General features: G+C 39.3%; 1 long non-coding RNA gene across 1 annotated transcript in view; it reads right to left on the bottom strand.

Annotated features, from left to right (window-relative positions):
• LOC114033720 overlaps window positions 1-17,528 on the bottom strand; it is an 86,038-nt gene that overhangs the window by 54,840 nt on the left and 13,670 nt on the right. The window contains exon 2 of the long non-coding RNA XR_003568024.1: window positions 13,161-13,220. This is a non-coding gene — a long non-coding RNA (uncharacterized LOC114033720). The remainder of the gene's footprint in view (window positions 1-13,160; window positions 13,221-17,528) is intronic.

A 17,528-nucleotide genomic window follows, 5' to 3' on the forward strand; every position in this document is an offset into this window, starting at 1 on the left:
GGACAAATGGAAAAGGAAGTCCAAAAGATTACTGAAGAAAATACTTCCTTAAAAATTAGAATAGAGCAATTGGAAGCTAGTGACTTCATGAGAAATCAAGACACTGTAAAACAAATCCAAAAGAATGAAAAATTAGAAAACAATGTGAAATATCTCATTGGAAAAACAACTCACCTGGAAAATAGATCCAGGAGAGAGAATTTTAAAATTATTGAACTATCTGAAAGCCATGATCAAAAAAAGAGCCTAGACATCATCTTTCAAGAAATTAGCAAGGAAAACTGCCCTGATATTTTAGAACCAGAGGGCAAAATAGAAATTGAAAGAATCCACCGATCTCCTCCTGAAAGAGATCCCCAAAGGAAAACTCCTAGGAATATTGTAGCCAAATTCCAGAGTTCCCAGGTCAAGGAGAAAATATTACAAGCAGCCAGAAAGAAACAATTCAAGTATTGTGGAAACACAATCAGGATAACACAAGATTTAGCTGCTTCTACATTAAGGGGCCACAGGACATGGAATATAATATTCCGGAGGGCAAAGGAGATAGGATTACAACCAAGAATCACCTACCCAGCAAAACTGAGTATAATTCTTCAGGGGAAAAAATGGTCATTCAGTGAAATAGAGGACTTTCAAGCATTCTTGATGAAAAGACCAGAGCCAAATAGAAAATTTGACTTTCCAATACAAGACTCAAGTGGAACATGAAGAGGTAAACAGGAAAGAGAAATCACAAGAGACTTATTAAGGTTGAACTGTTTACACTCCTGCATGGAAAGATGATATTTGTAACTCATGAGACCTCTGTCAGTATTAGGGTAGTTGGAGGGAAAATATTATATGTATGTATATATAGATAGATAGATAGATGGATTGATAGATAAATAGAGAGATAGAGAGATAGAGAGATAGATAGATAGATAGATAGATAGATAGATAGATAGATAGATAGATAGATAGATAGATAGATAGATAGATAGAAGGTACAGGGTGAGTTGAAGATGGAGGGGTCATATCTAGAAAATAAAATTAAAGGGTGAGAGAGGATTATACTAGGAGAAGGAGAAAGGGAAAGGTAGAATGGGACAAATTATCTCACAAAAAAAAAACAGAAAAGAAAAGGCTCTTACAGTGGAGGGGAACCAGGGGGAAGGTGAGAGGAAATGAGTGAATCTTATTCTCATAGGATTTGACTTAAGGAGGGTATAACATACACACTCAATGGGGTATGGAAATCTGTCTTTCGCTACAGGAAAATAGGAGGGGAAGGGGACAAGAGAGAAGGGGAATGATAGAGAGGAGGGCTGATTGGGAAAGGGGGTAATCAGAAGCAAATATTTCTGAGGAAGAATAGGGTCAAAAGAAAGAATAAAATAAATGGGGGGTGGGATAGGATTAAGGGAAATAGAGTTAGTTTTTCACAGTATGTCTACTATGGAAGTGTTCTGCATAACAGCACACATATAGCCTATATTGAGTTGCTTGCCTTTTCAATGAGGGTGGGTAGGGAAGGAGGAAGAGAGAAAATTTGGAACCCAAAGTTTTAAAAACACATGTTTAAAAAAAAAATGTTTTCACATGCAACTGGGAAATAAGAAATACAGGAAATGGGGTACAGAAATCTATCCTGACCTCCAGGAAAATAGAAGGGGAAGGTGGGGGAGAGATAGCAGGGAAAGCAGACTAGGGGAAGGGGTATTGAGAATGCATGCCATCTTGGGGTGGGGGGAGGGGCGAGATGGGGTGAAAATTTGGAACTCAAAATCTTGTGGAAGTAAATGTTGAAAACTAAAAATAAAAAAAGAATTAAAAAAAAGAGAAAAAAATATTTACAGCAGCTCTTTTTGTAATGGCGAAGAATTGGAAATTGAGGGAATGCCCATTGATTGGGGAATAGCTGAACAAGCTGTAGTATATGATTGTAACGGAATACTACTGTGCTCTAAGAAATGACAAGCAGGCTGATTTCAGAAAAACCTGAAAAGCCTTACATGAATGGATGCAAAGTGAAGTGAACAGAACCAGAACATTGTATACAGTAACAGCAACACTGTATTATGAACATCAATGATAAATGACTTAGATATCCTCAGCAATACAATGATCCAAGATAATTCCAAAGAACTCACGAGGAAAAATGCTATTAATATCCAGAGAAAGAATTGATGGAGCCTGAATACAGATCAAAGCACAGTAATTTCACTTTATTTTTTTCATGATTTTTTTTTCCCTTTTGGTATTTTTCTTCTTTCACAACATGAAAATATGGAAATATGTTTTACATGATCGTACATATATAACCTATATCAAATTGCTTACTGTCTTAGGGAGGGGAGAAATTGAGGAATTGAGGGAGAAAATTTGAAACTCAAAAAAAATTTTTTTAAATGAATATTAAAATTTGTCTTTACATGTAACTGGAAAAAATAAAATACTATTAAAACAAACACAAAGAGCTCATGAGCTAGAAATTCACTACATATTTGGACAAATTCAAGGATACTCTTGTTTCTCACTTAATTGTATTTATATTCTGTGCAACTGCAACATTCTCCTAAACATTCAACACTAGCTATCCTTTAAAGCCCAATATTTCTGGACTGTAAAAGGATCTAAATCTAACATCCTGTGAACTCAACTACCACATTTTCCACAAAACTTCCAGACTTCCCAAAGTCAGGATGAACTTTCCCCCTCAGAATTCCTAGAACACTGTTTACCCTTCTATAGTGTATTTATGAGGTCTTGTTTGTATTATAATTACAAGCATACTTCATTTTGTTCCCTATTAAACTTGAGCTCCATGCAGGCAGATTATTTTACCCAAGGATCTCTCTCCCTTGGAACTTAGCACAGTATTCTGGGCACTTCAGGCACTGAGTAAATGTTAGGTGACTTGAAATGATGCAATTTCTTTTATGGGACCAATCAGTCACCACTAAAGTTTCTAAAAATTTTCCACCAAAGAAGTGGAAAGGAAATTCAAAGGTTAAAAGTGAGAGATGGCAATACTGCGATATTTTTTAAGTGACTGACTCAACAACACAAATCCAAGACAAACAATAATTCAACTTTCCAGTTATCAGTAAGACACAAACATGACTCGGTGACAAAGCCAACCTTCACATCAGGTAATAAAAAAAAATACAAAAACCAGGTGGGTTGGCAAGGTTTGTCAGGCCAGGGTTTAGTTAGGCGGAAAGTGGGCTGCAGACAACTCAATTAATTCCATTCTCTGGAAGAAACCAAAAGCCAAGATAAGGTTGACTGAAGACAGATGCAAAACATAGTGAGGACACACAACAGTGGGAATCCACAGTCTCAAAGGTGGCGTGGGCCACTCCACACCCTGCCTCCCACTGCGTGGCTCTTCCTGGAGGCCCACACAAAATAAGAGCTGCCAAGTCCATGCCAAATCAGAAAGGTCAGAGTGTGAAGGAAGCTTATTACTGATCAAGAACTAATTTTTATTCAAAGGAAAGTCTCACCGGCTGGTCCTCTCCAGCCTACCAAGGTGATAGTGGTCTTCATCCTTAGGATGGCTATGACAGCATTCAAGGCTGGAGCTCTATTAAAACTTCAACTGCATAAACTGTGTTCAACCAAATCTTGAATTCAACTCATTCCAGACCACTAGCCTTGTTGTTGTTTTTCTTGCTCGGTCCTATCTGACTCTTTGTGACCCCATTTGGAGTTTTCTTGCCAAAGATATTGGAGTGGTTTGCCATGTCCTTCTCCAGCTCTGAGGCAAACAGGGTTAGTAACTTGCCCAAGGTCACACAGCTAGTGTCTGAGGCCAGATCTGAACTCTGGAAAATGAGTCTTCTTGACTCCAGGACCAGCGCTCTAGCCACTTCACCACCTAGCTGCCCCCATGTCTGCATTACTGTCAGAACACACTATTCTGTACCACGTAAGGTATACAACTAAGGAGAACTATTTAAATAAGATTTAGTGGGCAGGAGAGAAAGTGTGGTACAGCGCTTGGGAACTGAACTTAAAATACCTACCTGTGTTCAAATACCTCCTATGGCATTTATTAACTGTATTATGACGCTGTGAAGTCACAATTCCTCCGAGCTTGAAATAACTGTCTAAGAGACTATAAATTACGAATGGGTTTCAGATCAGTGGAGGGAATCCTCACATGAACAAAATCACAGATCCCTGACATACAAAGGCAGAGGACAATTTAGGAACAGCAGGAAACAGAAGGAAAAAAAAAAAAAGAAAAACAGGTGGCCAATGGGATCATATATGTCCCTTTCCAGAAAGTGTGATATGATCTGAGCTGCCTAAAACCCATTGCTCAGGCCCCTGGAAAGCAAGTAAGATATTCCACCACCAGATTACCCCCTAGACAGGGGATTCTTAGCCACTTTTTATGTCACAGAACCTTTTGGCCATCTGGTGAAGCCTATAGACCCCTTCTCAGAATAATGATTTTAAATGCATTAAAATTAAAGACACAGAATTACAAAGGAGACCAATTATACTGAAATACATTTATCAAAATAATTTTTAAAAACCAATTTATGGACCCCAAGTTAAGAATCCCTACCCTAGAATAATGTCACACCAGGACATAGCTGGAAGGGTCCTTCAATTATAACAATGACAGTGACAGTTAGCAATTACACAGTGTCTACATGCCAGGTACTATGCTAAGTGCTTTACAAAAATGACCTCATTTAGTCCTCACAACCACCCTGGGAGGTAGGTACTATTATTATTCCTATTTTACAGATGAGGAAACTAAGGCAGGCAAAAATCTTGCCCAAGGTCATAGAGCTCGTGTCAGAGGTGGCATTTAAACTCAAATCTTCCTGACTTCAGGCCCAGTGATCTATCCAGCACACCTCCCAGCTGCCTTAGAGATCAAATCTAAACCCATTTTATAGATATAAAGATTGAGGTCTAGAAAAGTTGACTCGTCCAAAGTTATCTAATTAGTTGGGAGGCAGAGCAAGAACAGAACCCCAGGCCCATTAGTTCCAAGTTTTGACTCTGTACTGACTACATGGGAGTGGAAGCGAGGTGAAAGGATGAAATCTATGAAAAATAATCAACCATCTTAGAAAGATATTACTTTTAACGTACTTGTCACCCTAGAAATGGTACAGGATTCAAAGGACCTAGTTCTAATCCCACTTGAACTACTTATGACTTGGGTATCCCTGAGCAAGTAATCTTTGTCTGGGCCTTAGTTTCTTTTCTTTTCTTGCTTTTTTTGGGGGGGGAGGGTGGGGGAGGGGGGGGGGGGGCGGAGTAGTATCAAGAGCATTGGATTTGCATTTTTTTTAAATTTATGGAATAAAACAAGCATTTCCATAACATAGGATGATTTTAAAAATGACTGCACATGAAACTGCCAATCTATTATGTACAACTTGCCTTAGTCTCTTCATCTGTAAAATGAGAGCGGGATTAGATGTCCCCTCCTCATTCTGGGGATAGGATCGCATGGTCCTTTTCTCCCAAGTCTTACTGAACAGAAAGAAAACATCTCAGTATATACAGAACAGAGGACCCGAACTTCTCAAAAGGAAAACAAGACTCTGGCCCAGGTAGACAGAACAGACACCCACTTGAAGAATCAAAGGCTGAGTAAAACCAGGGACCTTGGGAACACTATCCATTCTCTTGGACCTTCAACATTTCAAATGTTTATTTTCATGTAGTTAGTTCTGAGCATGGAGTCATACGGGGGGCTTTGGTCAATGACTTTAGCGTGCAGTATTTGTCAGATCTACTGATGGCAGGGCTTTCTTTTCTTTTCTTTTTGTTAGGCTCTCTCCAAAATCATCCCATAATGAGACTAGATGGCATATTCTCTGTTTTAATAGTTGATGCTGTTATTTCAGTTTTGGGAGGGAAATGTCACCTTTTGATTCTAGAAAGTCCTTTGTTTTCTTCTGAGACAACATTTTTTCTTGCAGATCCCATTACCGATAGCACTGTTTCTGTGAATTTAATTAATTAGAGCCTTCTCAATGAAAGCTATGTTTCCCAACCCCCAATATAAATACCAGAAACAACTTCCAATCCTCTTCTCATTCCCCATGAATGAAGCAGGGCCTTACCTACCATCCTGCCCACCCACATCCTCTCTGCACCCCCCCCACCAAAAAAAAAATGCTGCCACCAAGTTACAGCCCAGTGTCCTCAGGTAATGATAAGGAATGGACTGGTGCTTTCACTGACACAAGAAATTCTTAAATGAGGAATTCCCCCTCCTGTTGTAGGTCAGTGCCTTTTTCCTAATTTAATAGTTTTGGAGAGTTGACTAGAGTCACATAGCCTGTAAGTGACAGGGGCAAGGTCTTCCTGGCTCTGAAGCAAATACTCTATCCACCATCTTACTCTCTGTTCTCAGCTGACAAATATTTACTTACTGGGTAAAGAGCACTGTGCTAGGGTCTAAGGGTGATACAAAGTTTGGCTAGGATACTGTCCCTGCTTTATGGAGCTTACAGCCTAGTAGGACAATGCAGTAAGAACACAGGTAACTATAATGCACAGTATTACATGAATGTATCAGAGGACATGCTAAAAAGTACTATAGAGATCAAATGCAGAAAGAATCGTGACTAATTAGGGGCAAAGGACAACTAGGTGGTGTTTTGGATACAGTAATGGATTTGGAGTTAGGAAAATCTAAGTCTGAACCTCGTCTAAATTAGCTTAAAACTGCACCAAAACTTTTGGGACACCCTGTATATGTAAAAAACATTTTGCAAACCCCGTAAGGCTATATAAATGCTAGCTGGGATAATTACTAAGCAGAGGGTAGAAATCAGAGATGGCTTCATGGAGAAGGCAGCATCTAAACTGGTCTTTAAGAGATGGGTCAGAACTACAAAGGTAAGGAGAAGAGGAAAGGACAGGTCATACGTGGAGAACAGCTTGAGCAAAGGGACAGAGGTGGAAAGATGTAGCGTATATTGAGAGAGGCACAGAATAGTTCACACAGATATTAAGTGAAAAAGCAGAAAACTCAGTTCCCTGCCCCTACTGCAAATCAAGTACTTTTTCCAATACCAGCCTGTCTTTTTATCACTTTTCCTAACTGACATTGCCCCAAAAGTTCCTGTTTCCTTCTGGCTCCATCAACTGGGGGCTTCACCAACTCTGAGAAGTTCAGAAAATGGTGATTTTCACAAAATTAGAGTTTGTAAAGTTCCAAAATATTACCTTTTACCTGTAGTTCCCTCTAAAAATACAGCATGATATAATGGAAAGCTTTTAGAGTCAGGGGAGCTGGGTTCAAATCCAACTTCTCACATTTGGTAACTGTGACCTTGGACAAGTCGCTTAATCACTTTGGGCCTGTTTCCTCATCTGTCAAATAAGAAGGTTGGCCGTGATGGTTTTTAAGGGCAGTTCATTCATCCATACAAACTACAAAGAAAGTCATAAGGGTATTTTCAATTCAATGGTCAAAAATGCAGAAAATATCGAATCCTAGACTTTAGAGGTCTCTGAGCTCAGCACTAACTTACCCTAGAAACACTAAGTAGATATGAATTGCAGATAAAGTCTAAAGCTTTATGACTCCTTTATGATCTAAAATATGCCTACTTAGTTTCATTATTCCCCTAAATTTTGAAGAAAATGTGTTAATGATCAACTGGAGGATGGGGGAGGAGAAGGAGAGGAAATATGAGTTAGGCGGTGATCCTGTTTTTCGTGATGGCTACAGCCAGGAAAAAAAAGCAATTCCTCCCCTCTTGCTGCTCTGGCTAGATTCCCTTTTGGAACACAATGATTGAAAGTTTAATAAGAACAGTTGAAAAACAGTCAACAGTGGTTTCACAGTCTTCCTTTTACTTTCAGAAAACAGATTTTAATTAAACACCTCTGGTTGCTCTTACCAAGCCTTGAGAGGTTCTGGATTGCTGTAGCGGAGGCAATAGCAACAGGAAGGGGACCTGGAGGGACTGGGAGAGAGACAGGGGTTATAAAAAGAAAAAAGCACCCTGTGTTTCTCCTCAAAAATGGGGGGAAGGAGATTCTTCATATAAATATGGCAACTTGTCAGGTGCAAATTTTTCAGACTTAATTTAAATATCTTTATCTGGGCAAAGAGCTTAAGTACTAGAACAGAGGTACACTTGAGTGAAAAATAACAAAAAGTTTCAAAAGCCTAATTTGGGGGAGGGGAACCTGAAGCCTCAAGGCCATATGTGGCCCTCTAAGTCCTCAAGTGCAGCCCTTTGACTGAATCCAAAATGCAGGGCCAGAGAGTTCAGTAGTCAGGAAACTGGAGCAAACCCTGGGTCCTATTAATGCCAAGCGAGAAGCCAATGTGATCCTGCACATGCTCAGAAGTTCCTTAAACAGTCTAATCCAAGCTCCACTATATACCAATATCTTAATACTTGAACACTGAGATATATGCGGTCCTCAGAGCTCTACAGTGACTTTGATTTGTAGGGCTCATCTATTCTTTAGAAATATTTTCATTTACATAGTTAAAATGTGAGATAACTGTGTAAAAGAAAGAAAAAAAGCAGATTCATCCAAAATTAAAAACTGGAACAGTCAGTAAGGGCCAGTGATTTTCAGAATACGCCACAAAACAGGTTAGGAGAAAAAAAAGATGCAGTCCTTTTCCTGAGGGTTTTTAAAAACCTCTACACTGCTCCTTAGAAAACAGAACTCAAGTGCTTCATTACCCTCAGACTCTTAACACTTTATAAATACCCACATGACCAACCAGGGAGTACTTGCTGCCTGCTTCTCTAGCAAACCAGTCCAACAGGATTTGATCCGGATATTAAAGATTTGTGTAACTGTGCCCATATTCCCTTCAAAATAAATATCAATGACTTAGTTAGTCTGGGAGTACAGTTCCCTCATACCAACAGAAAGGCCAACTCACCTCCCCAGCCAACGATCACCCTCTCAAACATGCAACCCATGTGTGGCACTGCACATCAAAAGAAAACAATACCCAAGTGTTCATTTTCCTCAAGAATTCTTTAAGCATAAACTATTCTTGAAAATAAACCGGCATACAGGTAACTTGAAATGGTAATTCAAATGGCTCTCAAGGAGGCACCTACCATCTACCACCAAACTGTGCCAACCTACCAAAAGAGGCGTTTATTACTTAGTCACTAGTTGTGAATCACAGCCAAAGTACAAGAAGAGTTGGAAGGGACCTCAGATCATCTGGTCTGCCCATCTACCTCAGTGGAAATACATTCTCTAGAACCCTAGACAAGAGGTCATCCAACCTCTGCCTGATGACCTCCACTGATGGGGAACTAAAAATGTCAGGGTCCAGTTCATCTGTGAAATGAGGCACGTGGAAAAGAGGTTCATTACCTACTTAACTATCCCCAGCCTCCCAACCCAACAACTAAATCAGAGTCAAAGCAAGGGGTAGCTTGCCAGAGGTCTAGCTAATGAGTACAGGAAAAGCAAAGGAAGTACTTTAAACATCCCACATAGCTAGTTTGTGCTCACAGCATGTACAATCTGTTTTACCATGACATGAATCCTGGTGAATATAAAAAATGGGGAATTTGTTGAGGAACTCCAGGCTAAATGGAATGTGCCAGCCAAGGCTCAGTACATGACATCCTACTGACAAGTACCAAACATAACTAGCAATGTTGGTCACATTGGAAGCATCAGGAAAACAGTCCTCAAATCAAATCTTTAATTCATGATGTGAAAATAATACTAGTAATTGATATAAAAATCAGTTGTGTCAGAGAGAAGACCCCAGGAAACCAGGAGAGGAATGCTTCAAAGGTTAGTGTTGGATGACGCAGGCTGGGGAAGACCTCCCCTTGGGTGCTGCCACTGGGGCTGGGGGAAAAGGGTAGAGAACTTGTTGGTATACAGTAACAGCAATATTGTTTTAAGAACAACTTTGAGCAACTAAGTCATTTTGACTATTATAAATATCCAAATTAAATACAAAGGACATATGAAGGAAGATGCTATCTGCATCCAGAGAAAGAACTGATAAACAGAAGTATGTATAGAATGATTTTACATATATATATATATATATATACACACACACATACACATACATTTATATTTGTGTCTAATGGTAGTCATCTCTAGGGTGGGGGAAAGGAAAAAAGGAAATAAAAAGAAATTTAGATAACTTTATTATATATTTAAAAGGAATAGCAAATTGTATATAATAGATTTGCAGTTTCATGTACAATCATCTTTTTTCACTGTTATAGAAATGCTTCTTTTATTTCTTAAATTAGAAATAAAATAAATAAAATTTTTTTTAAAGTTCCACCATTAGTATGTAGACATTGCAATACATGCCACATAATGTTTGACAAAACAAGCCTACTTCGTGTCTAATTTAGTCTTTCCCAAAAGTCCAAAGTCTCTTCTGTGTCAACACAAAAGATTCCAAGGTAGATGTGATGGATGGGGTTCATCTTTGTGTACTTTCAGAATGGGAGTGTGTTTCATGTGGGGGGAGATAGGAACATTATAGCTGGTTCCTACTTTCTTGGATTTTTAGTGTTTTTTTTTTTTTCCATTGAAGAGAAAAAAAGAGTTGAATAATTTGATGGGAATCAAATAGGAAGGTGGAGGAACATTACAGAGCTGAGAGAAATTATTTTCTATTGTATTAACAACCAATTATTAAACTAGGATTTTTTTTATTCTTTATTTCCTCATTTAGGTTCCAACCCTAGTAGGTTAGCCAGCTACTGAAAGACATGGCTGATAGATGAGATGGCCTAATCCTTCAGAATCCAGTTCCTCAATCTGGGGCAGGATCCCACCCAACTAGAAGACCTTACTTCTGTTTAGAGTGTAAAGAGAATCTAATCTAGGTAAATTCCTGCAGCAAAGCAATAAGCCCATGCCCTTACACTGCTCCACTGGAGTTTAGAGTGACCCAGCTCATGAAGGAGAAAACCAATCTGTTCTGGGTGGAGATGGATTTTGAGGTCCAGATTGCTAGATGCCTTTGAGTCTCATGACCAAGCCACCTCAGCAGAAGGAGCTGAAAACTTTTTAGCCCACCTCCTCATTTAAATGTCCACCAATCAGGGTTGATTTCTCCTGTCAAGGGCCTTCCCTTTCAAAAAAATATTTAAGGCATTCAGTGTCTTCATTAGGTGCCTTTGGTTTCCGAGAGAAACCACTTACTATTAATTTATTATTACCTAGACTAATGAATAAACTGATTATTAATTATCCAGAAATTCTATCTCTAGGGCTTTTCATTCATCACAGAACCCATCACACAATTTGGGTACTTCCTGATTGGCTGAAAGCGAGCTTGAGTGCCCATGTTAGTGTTCTTGGATGGTGGAAACCATTCCTTTATGAATCCATAAGGGATCCATACATTTCCAATCTAGAAAGGTTCATGAAAGAAAATCCACAAAAAAGGTCAAACTCTGAAAAACTTCAGAGAGTATATTAGAAAGCTACAATGCCACCCTGGCAAAAGGGACTAGCTGGTTTTCTTTTATATAAACTACATATTATCTTTCCATAATGTGTGTGTGTGTACATATATATTTAGAATTTGTATATTCTCTTTTCCTTTACAATAAATCCTAGAAATGTACTGTGACAGTCTAGGATAGTAATGATATCACCAATGAAACCATATTTTGAAAAATTTTGTACTGAAAAACAAGCCTTCCCTTCACATCAATGATTTTATCTTTATAAAGCGTTATTAAAATTACAACACATTTTATCAACAATATCAGTGTGTGCTACGTAAATTTATTGTATGTTTAAAATTTGTAGTTATAAAAATTGTAATAAATTCTTAATTTTAATACATGCAAGACCTTGGGCTAGTCACTTGAATGTTTGGGGTCTCACTCTCCACATCTATAAAAGGAGTGGGCTGGATTAAATAATCTGTAAGATCCATGAGCCTTTATGATGATGTGTCAGCAAGGAGTAGATGGAAAGAGGGACCAGTTATGGTGGCAGTAAAAAAAGAGAAGTATAATGAGTGATCATGTATGGTAAATTGCAATGCTCAGGGACCAGATATTTCAAGACACTCAATGGCTTGAATTAGGATTCATTGGTCAGGGAAGGTTTAAAAAATAGTGAAAAGTAAAAATCCAGGGGCCAAAGATAATGGTTCCCAAAACTGGCTCAAAGAGAAGCCAGTGGCCCCAGAAAGCCAAGACAGGTGGTATAATGGACAGAACCCTGGAACTTGAGTCAGGAAGGCCTGAGTGTGAATCTTGCCTCAGACACTTAATAGCTATCTGATCTCAGGCAAGTCAATGAACTTTTCTGTCTCACTTTCCTCATCCTAGAAAATGGGTAATAGCACCAACCTCCTAAGGTTGTTGTTGTGAGACCAAAACGAGCTATTACATGTAAGTGCTTTGCAGAATGTAAAGCGCTAGCTATTATTATTATTCTCATTCTCAGTAATACATTTGAAAATCCAAATCAGAAAACCTAAAGATGTATTTGGCTTCCACTATATGGCAATCTTTCACAAAAATATTAATGGAGAAATACTGTAACCCACTAACAAAGGGGACTTACCTGAGCCTAGAGAAAAAACCCGAAACTAGGGTGAACTTTTTAAATATTTGGAGAATTGCATTTCAACATAATTGCTATGCATTTAAAAACATTAGCCTTTGAAAAAGGATCTACTACTAAAGACCTGGAAAACAAAGTTCTTGCCTCCAGAGTGCTTGGCATTGTCCAATAGAAATAGTATCATTTTATCAGTGGAAATGGTATTAAAGAAAAAGCACTAACATGTGCTTAGCTGCTGCACCCTGAGGACCATGAAACTTTTCCACTGGACTTGAAAGCTGAATCCTTCAATAACTGTGGTCCCCCTCCATTAGAAGGTAAGCTCCTTAAAGGCAGAGACTATCTTACTTTTCTAGATTTATTTCCCCATGCTTTGTAAAATAGCTTAGCATACAGGAAGCACTTAATAAATGTTTTATTCATTCATTCAGAGGGGGTCCATCACACACACAAAAAAATAAGAATCCTTGCTCTAGGACCCAGGACTGTCTAGCAACCTCTTTACAGAAATTTAAAATCAGATGACTTTAAATTTTCTCAAAACCTTATCCTAGCTGGCCATCCATCTGACCACAATCCAGTATACAGTACAGGATGAGCTGAGTATTAATAAACTTAATACTCACCGCCCTGAAAACCCAGGAGATTCCAGGCAGACCAGAGTTCTTCTTCTCTGACCCACTAACCTGCAACACAAAAATACCACACACTGCTTAAAAAGTCACTCTCTTTCAGGACTTCAAGAAATGGAGACCTGGTTCAAAGCAAGCATGAAAGGTTACACGAAACTTAAGAAGGAAAGAACTACACGATCTTCACCAACTGGACACCTGCCACTAGCCAGGCCCCAAACAAAGATTTTAAAACCTTGACATGAAAATTATCACCACAGCGACCTTCCTTGGCAAGTTACTAGAGTTTACTAAGAAAAATGTTAATCCTGAGAGGAAATTAAGCAGTAGGAAGGTGTTCTGGGTAAGGAACAGGCCTGGAAAAAAATTGGTCCACACAAGGACAAGATCCATCTCTTAGCAATAGGAGAACTCAATGCTAGAGATGTGGGTTCCTGCAGGTTTAGGAAATTTAGGTCACAGGATCAGAGATCTCCAGCTGGAAATCAGAGGAACCCCTTACTTTACAGATAATGAAGCTAAGGCCCAAGGAGGTTAGATGATATACCTGAGGTCACGAAGATAGCAAATCTGAGGATCCATGTGAACCCAGATCCTCTGACTGCATCAGTTCCAGATGCAGACCCTCTCTGTCCCTCCCCCCACCGACATTGGAGGATGTGCCAAGGATCAGATCACGTCAGCAAAGCTTTTGAACTCCTCTGAAGCTATGAATTGCCATTCTATTATTTAAAAGGCAGCTCTTTCTTAAAGCACTATATGGCGACAGAAAGCTCTCCATAAATAACTCAGAAAATGGATTAGGTATCTAGCAAAACATATTTGTAACGCACGCTCATTTTTCATGTAAGAATATTCCCCACAACTCCCCAGGTGTGGTGTCCTAAGGGAGGAAGATATAAGTGAGTGGGCCTCTAGAAGCAGAACCGTTTCAATTCCACAGAAGAGCAAAGAAAAAAATGGCAGCTTCCAACAAAGAGACATTCTATTTTCATATTCACTTATTCATAACTCTCTTCTAAATCTGTGCTCCCTAGAGAAGTCGCTGTCTGGAGCACACAAAATCCCACAGTGTCAGGACTGATAGGATACTTCTGTGAGTCTACGAAATGCAGTCACTGGCCCTCAAAGATGCAACTAATCCCCCTTCCTTCCCCCCAAAAAAGACTGTACTAACAGTAACATAACCTTGTAACCTCAGATAAGCCTGCACTGCTAGTGTATAATCCTTTGAACACAAACTCTTACTCCCTATCTCATATCCCACAGTGATTATTGTTGTTTCGTTTCAGTCGTGTCTGATGCTCCGTGACCCCATTTAGGGTTTTCTTGGCAAAGATACTAGAATAGTTTGTCATTTCCTTCTCCAGCTCATTTTTCAAATGAGAAACTGAGGTAAACAGGGTCAAGTGATTTGCCCAGGGTCACACAGCTAGTGTCTGAGGCCAGATTTGGACTCAGGAAGATGAGTCTTCCCGACTCCAGGCAAAACACTCTATCCACTATGCCACCTCAACACAGTGACTATTACAAAACCTTTTATACTCTTTATTCATCCAACTACATTCCCTAGTCCTCATCCAATTATGACTGTGCCTCCTACTCTACTGGGAAGAATGAAGACCATAGAAGAGGTTTTCTCTCAATTTCCTTTTCAAAATTTTCCAGTGCCACCACCTCTTTGCTATTTTAAAGAAAATATATCTGTAATTCTTACCTGATCCCCAGTACCTTAAAGTATGGCTCCTGCTTGCCTTTCTAGACTCACTTCACAAACCTCCCTAAATGCAGTCCCTACAAATTCCCTACAAATTGTCCCCTTAACTCATCAATCTCTCTACCATCTTCAGGTCTTTGCACTGCAAAGTACTTTACATATAATTCCTCATCTGATTCTCACAGCAACTTTGGGAGGCTGGGACTATCATCCCCATTTTCCAATCTGAAGAAAGTGAGACAATTTCAATGATTTGCCCAGAATCAGACAGCTATCAAGTGTCCGATATAGTATTCAAACTTGGGCCTTTCTTACTCCCTAAGTCCCAGGGTTCTGACCATTACACCACTTGTCTTGGCTTTCTGGGGGCCACTGACTTCTCTTTCAGCCAGTTTTTAGGACTGCCAGTTTTTAGGATCATTATCTTTGGCCCTTAGATTTTCACTTTTCACTACTTTCTCAACTTTCCCTGACCACTAAATCCTATTTCCCCCCCAACCCCCCACATGCCTGGCATACTCTCCTTCCTCTACTTGGACTACTGACATCTCTGGCTTCATTTAAGTCCCACCTAAAATCCACCTTCTACAGGAAGGCTTCCCTAACTTCTCTTAGTTTCTCCTGTTAATTATTTCCTACTTATCTTGTCAATAGCTTACTTTGTACATATCTATTTGCATTTTGGCTGGTTGTTGCCTCTTTCTGTATCCCCAGCACTTAGCACAAGTGCTTCATAAATGTTTATTGAATAAACGAATGAAAAGTCTTATCCAGTCTATCTCCACCATCTCTCACAACTATCCCCTTTTCTATTTCCACTGCCATGAGGCCCACTGTCAGGGCCTCTTCACTATCACCTATCAGACCTACTGCTATAGTCTCATAATAGATCTTTCTACCTATACTCTTTATCACTCCTCTAAACCAATCCTTCATCAGGCTGCAAAGACAAGCTTTATCCATGGGTTTCAGTAAAATTTAAGTTCCTTGAGGGTACAAACTATTTTTTGTCTTTTTATGCCCAGTGCCTAACACATAGCAAAGACTGAATAAGTGCTAACCGAACTGAATTGAATCTAGCTACATCATTCCTGCTCAGAACTGCTAAATGGTCCCCGATTACTTACCATGTAAACTGAAACTTCTTTGCCTGGCATCAAAACCTTCCATACCTGGGACCAACTACCTTTTCAAAATGCCTCTCACACTGCTATCCTCTACATACTCCACATCATAGCCACACCATACTTTGGACCCCTTGCACATACTTTTGGGCCTTTGCTCACGCTATTATTCCCCAGGCCTGGAGTATCTTCTCTTCTCCTTCCGTCCTATTTAATTCCCACCTACACCTTTTATATCTATCTCAAGTTGAAATACAACCTTCTCCAGAAAGTCAGATTCCTCCAGTAGATAATGAACTCATGTAAACACACACACACACACACACACATACTTTTAACCTCACTTATAATTTTACTTATCCCTCTCATGCAATTTGCCATTAAATTATTCCTATGAGGTAGTCTTATCTAAACTTTATAGATAACCTATCCCCCCCCCCCTCCCCCTCCCCCCCTCCCAGCAACAAAATACAAAGTAGATGCTTAATAAACACTTGTTAAATGAACCTGAATTCTGGCCCTGCTTTATTTTTAAAAGGAGATTTAGAGATAGCCTGAAATCTGACCCATCAACAGGCAGTTCATTCTAAACATACAAATTCAACTTTTTCCTTTTAAGCCCTGAAGAAGAAATTAAATGTCAGGTTGAGAAAGAGATTTTTCCTTGGGGAGCACAGAAAAAAAATGCAAAATTAAGGTTTCCACAGCCATTACTTACAACAAAGGCCTCAAAAGAAAATGGGCTGGACATTCTGAGGGCAGGAGACTTTCAGACTCTATTTTTTAAATTTTGGTTGCTCACACTATTGGTTGTCATCTCTGTCACACACACAAATGAGGCGGCACTGTCAGGAAGAGTTGGCTATAAATCCTAGCTATGTGACTATGGGCCTAGAGTCAGTCTTGCTGAGCCTTAACTTCATCTGTAAAATGGGGATAATACCCATAGTATCTACCATCTCAGAGTTGTTGTGAGGCTCAAAGTGTATAATGGACATAACATGCTTCATGAACTTTGAAACACTGTAGGTCAATTATATTTGCTGTTAATATTATTAAGAGTGGGGAAAACTTAAAAACTCTTCTCTGTCTTATCACTTTGCCCAGTATCTCTCTAATGCAATTATCATCTACCACAATATACTATAGGTAATTACTGGTACACGTGTCAAATGGGCATAGTAGATTATTAGCTCTATATGGAACCGTCAGCTGAACTTGGCACTTAGCACAGCGCTCTATGCACACAGTGGAGACTAATAAATGTTTGAGCCATTTAGCTGAATTCTGCCAACCTGTTACAGTTTGGGAGATCTTTTTTAACGTTATCAGGCTACACTATTCTATAACTCACCCTTGCAAAGGACACAGTTGCACATGACTTCCTGCCCTGTATATTTTAGAACAAACACTGCCTACCATCCAAGGAAGCTTACTCCAACTTTTCACGGCACTGCAACTTGATGGAGGTGGAGGATCAGAGAAATGGAGAGTACCAACTTTGTACAACGACCCCGAGTT

This window comes from Vombatus ursinus, unplaced genomic scaffold (genome assembly GCF_900497805.2).
Source record: "Vombatus ursinus unplaced genomic scaffold, bare-nosed wombat genome assembly UNPS02007344.1, whole genome shotgun sequence".
NCBI lineage: Eukaryota > Metazoa > Chordata > Mammalia > Diprotodontia > Vombatidae > Vombatus > Vombatus ursinus.